This window comes from Miscanthus floridulus, chromosome 16, assembly GCF_019320115.1.
Source record: "Miscanthus floridulus cultivar M001 chromosome 16, ASM1932011v1, whole genome shotgun sequence".
Classification (NCBI taxonomy): domain Eukaryota; kingdom Viridiplantae; phylum Streptophyta; class Magnoliopsida; order Poales; family Poaceae; genus Miscanthus; species Miscanthus floridulus.
In genome coordinates, this window is record NC_089595.1 from 46,731,657 (window position 1) to 46,736,911 (window position 5,255).

Consider the following 5,255-nt stretch of genomic DNA (forward strand, 5'->3'; position numbering starts at 1 on the left):
CTCTGAGACGAACTGCGAGTCCCTGATCCACAAGCTTGGCTGCTTGAAACCCCGTACCACCCGTGACTTGCTCGACATCGCCACCAACCATGCCTCTGGCGAGGAGGCGGTCGGAGCGGTCTTTGGTGGAGGCCGGGACAAGCTCAAAGCCAAGCGCACGGACCCAGACGAAGGCCCCTCTACGTAGAGGGGCAAGAAAAACAAAAAAGATCGACGCCGGTCGGATAGCCCCGCGCTGGTTGCTGTGGCCGATCGCGCGGCCAAGTAGCCCCAACAGGGACTGCCTGACCACTTCAACAAGCTCATGGATGGCCCATGCCTCAACCATGCCTACCCCATCAAACACCTCTACAAGGAGTGTGAGCTCCTCAAACGTTTCCTCCGATGGGCCGATGGGCCAAAGGAGGGAGACGACAAGGAGCCGGCAGCCAAGAGGGGAGGCACGGTAGGCAAAGATGGAGACAGCTTCCCCGAACCCGAAGAGTGTATCATGATCTTTGGTGGGTCTGACGCCATCTGGACTAAACGCCAGCATAAGGTACTCTATAGGGTGGCATGCGCTACCGAGACGGCCGTCCCCTCCTTCCTCAGCTAGTCGGAATCCCCGATCACCTTTGATCAGAGGGACCATCCCTCCTATGTCGTAAGACCGGGACGCTACCCGCTCATCGTCGACCCTATTGTCCGCAAGAAGCGCCTCACCAAGGTGCTGATGGACGGGGGTAGCGGCCTCAACATCCTGTACATTGACACCCTCGATGCCATGCGCATCCCCCGATCGGAGCTCCGCCTGACAGGCTCCCCCTTCCACAGGGTAATCCTAGGAGCACAAGCATACCCGCTCGGACAGATCGATCTGCCCGTCACATTTGGCAGCCGGGCCAACTTCCGCTCAGAGGTCTTCACCTTTGAAGTGGTGGACTTTCCAGGGTCCTACCACGCCATCTTGGGGTGGCCATGCTACGCAAGATTCATGGCAATCTCCAACTACACCTACCTCAAGCTGAAGATGCCAGGACCAAACGGCGTCATCACCGTGAGTAGCGCCTTCTCGCACGCCTTCGAGTGAGACCACGAGCACTACGAGCTCCCATAGCCCGAGGAGTCATCAACCCTAGCAGTCCCAGACTGCAACAAACCAACCTCCTCGATGGCCTTCTACCTGCTCGAGGAAACCAAGGCGGTGGGTGTCGACCCCACCAACCTAGCCAAAACAGCGTGAATCGGGACCCAGCTCCTGGCCCAATAGGAATGTGAGCACATCGACTTCCTACACGATAATCGCGATGTCTTCGCATGGCAGCCTTCTAATATGCTAGGGATACCACGGGAGGTCGTCGAGCATGCACTACGCCTTATCCTGGGCTCAAAGCCCGACAAGCAACGCCTGTGTCGTTTTTGATGATGAGAGGCGTAGGGCCATAGGCGAAGAGATCGCCAAGCTCCTAGCAGTCGGATTCATTAGGGAGTTTTTTCACTCCGACTAGCTCGCCAATCCCGTCCTTGTCAGGAAAAAGACCAGAAAATGGAGAATGTGCGTTGATTATACTGGACTCAATAAGGCATGTCCAAAGGATCACTTTCCCTTGCTGCACATAGACTAGATAATCAACTCTACTTCGGGTTACGAGATCCTCTCCTTTCTGGACGCCTACTCAGGCTATCACCAGATCGCGATGAAAGAGTTCGATCAATTCGCAACCTCGTTCATCACCCCGTATGGTTTGTACTATTATGTAACCATGCCTTTCGGCTTAAAGAATGCTGGCGCCACCTACCAAAGGTGCATGCAGCAATGCTTCGCCGACCAAATCGACCCGCTCGATCAGCCTGATCAGGCCAAACGGCTGAAACCAACAATCGCCGTCTATGTTGATGACATAGTGGTCAAAATGGCTTGGGCGTGCGATCTGATCGCAAACTTAGCCACAACATTCGTGAACCCCTAAAGGTTCAACATCAAGCTGAATCCCGAAAAATGTGTTTTTGGGGTTCTGAAGGGGAAGCTGCTCGGATACATCGTATCCAAGCATGGCATCGAAGCCAACCCCGAAAAGATTGTAGCCATCTCCAACATGGGTCCCATACGCAACATCAAGGGCGTGCAGAGGCTCACCGGCTGCCCTAAGCCACTTCATCTCCTGGCTCGGCGAAAGGAGGATGCCACTCTACAAGCTCCTCAAAAAGATAGATGCCTTCGTTTGGACTGAGGAAGCCCAGTAGGCTCTCGAAAGCCTCAAAACATCCCTGACATCGGCCCCAATCCTCATCGCTCCTGAGCGGAGAGAACCCCTCCTCCTTTACATCGCGGCAAGTAACCACATGGTGAGCGCCACCCTGGTCGTCGAGAGGGAGGAACCAGGACACCAGCTGAAGGTACAACAACCCGTATACTTTGTCAGAGAGGTACTTACCGACCCCAAGGTCTGGTACCCTTAGGTGCAGAAACTCCTATACGCCGTACTGATGGCAACCTAGAAGCTCATACACTACTTCACCGACCACAAAGTCACAGTCGTCACCTCATACCCGCTCAGAGACATCATCCGCAACCGCGACGCCACAGGACGAATCTCCAAGTGGGCACTTGAACTCATGGGCCATGACATCAGGTATAGCGCCCGCACCACTATTAAGTCTCAGGCTCTCATAGATTTTGTCGCCGAATGGACGGAGGTCCAGCTGCCGACTCTGGATATCACCCACGAGTACTGGACAATATACTTCGACCGGTCCATGATGGCGCCTGCTCGGGGGCCGGGGTGGTTCTGATCTCCCTGGAAGGGAGTAGGCTCCGCTATGCCATCCACCTCCACTTCTCAGCTTCAAACAATGCCATGGAATACGAGGCCCTTATCAATGGGCTCCACATCGCCGTCGAGCTTAGAGCTACGCGACTCTACGTCCACGGTGACTCGAAACTAGTTGTTGATCAGGTCATGAAGGAGTCCTCCTGCAAAAGCCCCCTCATGACAGCATACTGCTAAGAGGTGCGCAAGTTTGAGGACAAATTCTAAGGGATCGAACAACATCACGTCCCTCAAAGGGACAACGATGCCACCGATTTTCTCGCAAAACTGGCCGCCAGGCGGGAACCATCCCTAAGCGGGGTTTTCATCAACGACATCCATGAACTGTCCATCCACATCCTGGAAGGTCTGACCCGGACACACCCCAATGCCCTGCCATCGCTCGGGGGCTCCGACCCCAGCGCCTAGCCAGCGCTCGGGGACCTCGACCCCAGTACCTCTATGACACCCGCGAACGTCGCCGTACTAGCACTCGATCAAAATGACTGGCGAGTACCGCTACTTGCCTACCTCCTCGAGGGGGTTCTCCCACCCGAAAGGGCTAAAGCCCGACGGATCACTCGACGCGCAAAGACCTTCGTCGCGCTCGGTGACGAGCTCTACAAATGAAGCCCATCAGGAGTACTCATGAGGTGTATCCCCATCGACCAAGGGAGGCAGCTCCTCCTCAAGGTCCATGCCGGCATTTACGGGCATCATGCGGCCCCAAGGTCACTGGTCGAAAAAGCCTTCCACCAAGGTTTTTACTGGCCAACCGTGCTACAAGATGCGGAGGAGGTCGTCCGTAGGTGTGAAGGATGCCAGTTCTATGCTCGGCAAACCCATTTGCTGGCACAGGAGCTCCAAACCATCCCCATCACTTGGCCGTTCGTGGTCTAGGGCCTCGACATGGTAGGACCCCTCAAAAAGGCCCCAGGCGGTTTCACTCACCTACTCGTAGCAATCGACAAATTCACCAAGTGGATAGAGGCCAAACCCATCACCAACGTCCGGTCGGAGGAGGCAGTCAAATTCTTCCTCGACATCATCTACCAGTTCGGTGTTCCTAACTGTATCATCACTGACCACGGGACCAACTTCACCGGGAAAAAGTTCCTAGACTTCAGCAACAGATACGGTATCAGGATCGACTGGGCTTTGGTAGGACATCCACGAACTAACGGTCAGGTCGAACGTGCCAATGGCATGGTCCTCCAAGGACTTAAGTCATGCATCTTCAACCGACTCAATAAGTACGCTGGGCGTTGGGTAGCAGAGGTTCCAGTGATTCTCTGGAGCCTAAGAACGACCCAAACCGATCTACGGGATTCACACCCTTCTTCCTGGCCTACGGGGCTGAGGTAGTGTTGCCCTCCGACCTCGACCACGGCGCACCAATAGTGAAGGCTTTCGACTGCGATCGAGCCACGGAGGCTCAACAAGACGTGGTTGACCTACTCGAAGAGGCCCGCGAAACGACGGTCGTCCGCTCCGCTCGCTACCAATAAACCCTCCGCAAGTACCATGAAAGGAAGATTAGGGGAAGGACACTCGAAGTCGGCGATCTCATGCTCCAGAGGACCCAATCAACGAAGGAAAAGCACAAGCTCTCTCCACCATGGGAAGGGCCCTATACGGTGATCGATGTAATCCGACCGGGCACCTACCGACTGGAGGACAACAACGGCAACGCTCTCACCAACACTTGGAACATTGAACAGCTACGTCGTTTTTCCCCTAAAATGGTCTAAACCACTTTTTAGTTAAAACATGCTCCCGTAAGAGCACCCCTGCCCGAAACACTTTCAGCCCAGGTCGCTCGGGGGCTCCATAAGGGTACAATATTGTATATTACCTCTTTCTTCTTTTGTCATCACATAACAAACAACTTTGTCCCCGAACGAAAACACATTCCATGTCCTTAATTACCCTACGTAACTCTGTTCTTACTCCGAACCGAACGCACCCTGACGTTCCCTACGGACGTGAGCAGTCGAGCCCCGTGGGCCACACCCTGGACTCCCAAGATCGCACCCTATGGGACAAATGGGCAGGTACAAGAGAAAGGGTAAGAATGAAGGTTATGCTAGGATATAAATAGGGAAAGCATATTGTGCTTCTGTCACAAGGACAGTACTGATGTATTCATTAAATATAAAAACTGTTCACACGGGGACTCACCCACAAACTTAACTTTTACATTTTCTACTACTACAAATACCACTATGACCGCCAAGGATCCGCTCGGTTCTGCTCCCTTGGCTTCGGCAAGCACAAACGGATACCTCAAGGGCGTCACACCCATAAATGTTCAGTAGAAGAATAGGGAGCTCCTGACCTTCTCATGCACACAAGGCAGCTACCCAGGCCATCAAGGTCCTGGTCAGACATTTCCGACTAAAGCCCTCCGAACCCCGTCACTCCAATCGCCAAGGTAAACACTATCAAACCCCCTCTATTTCCTTA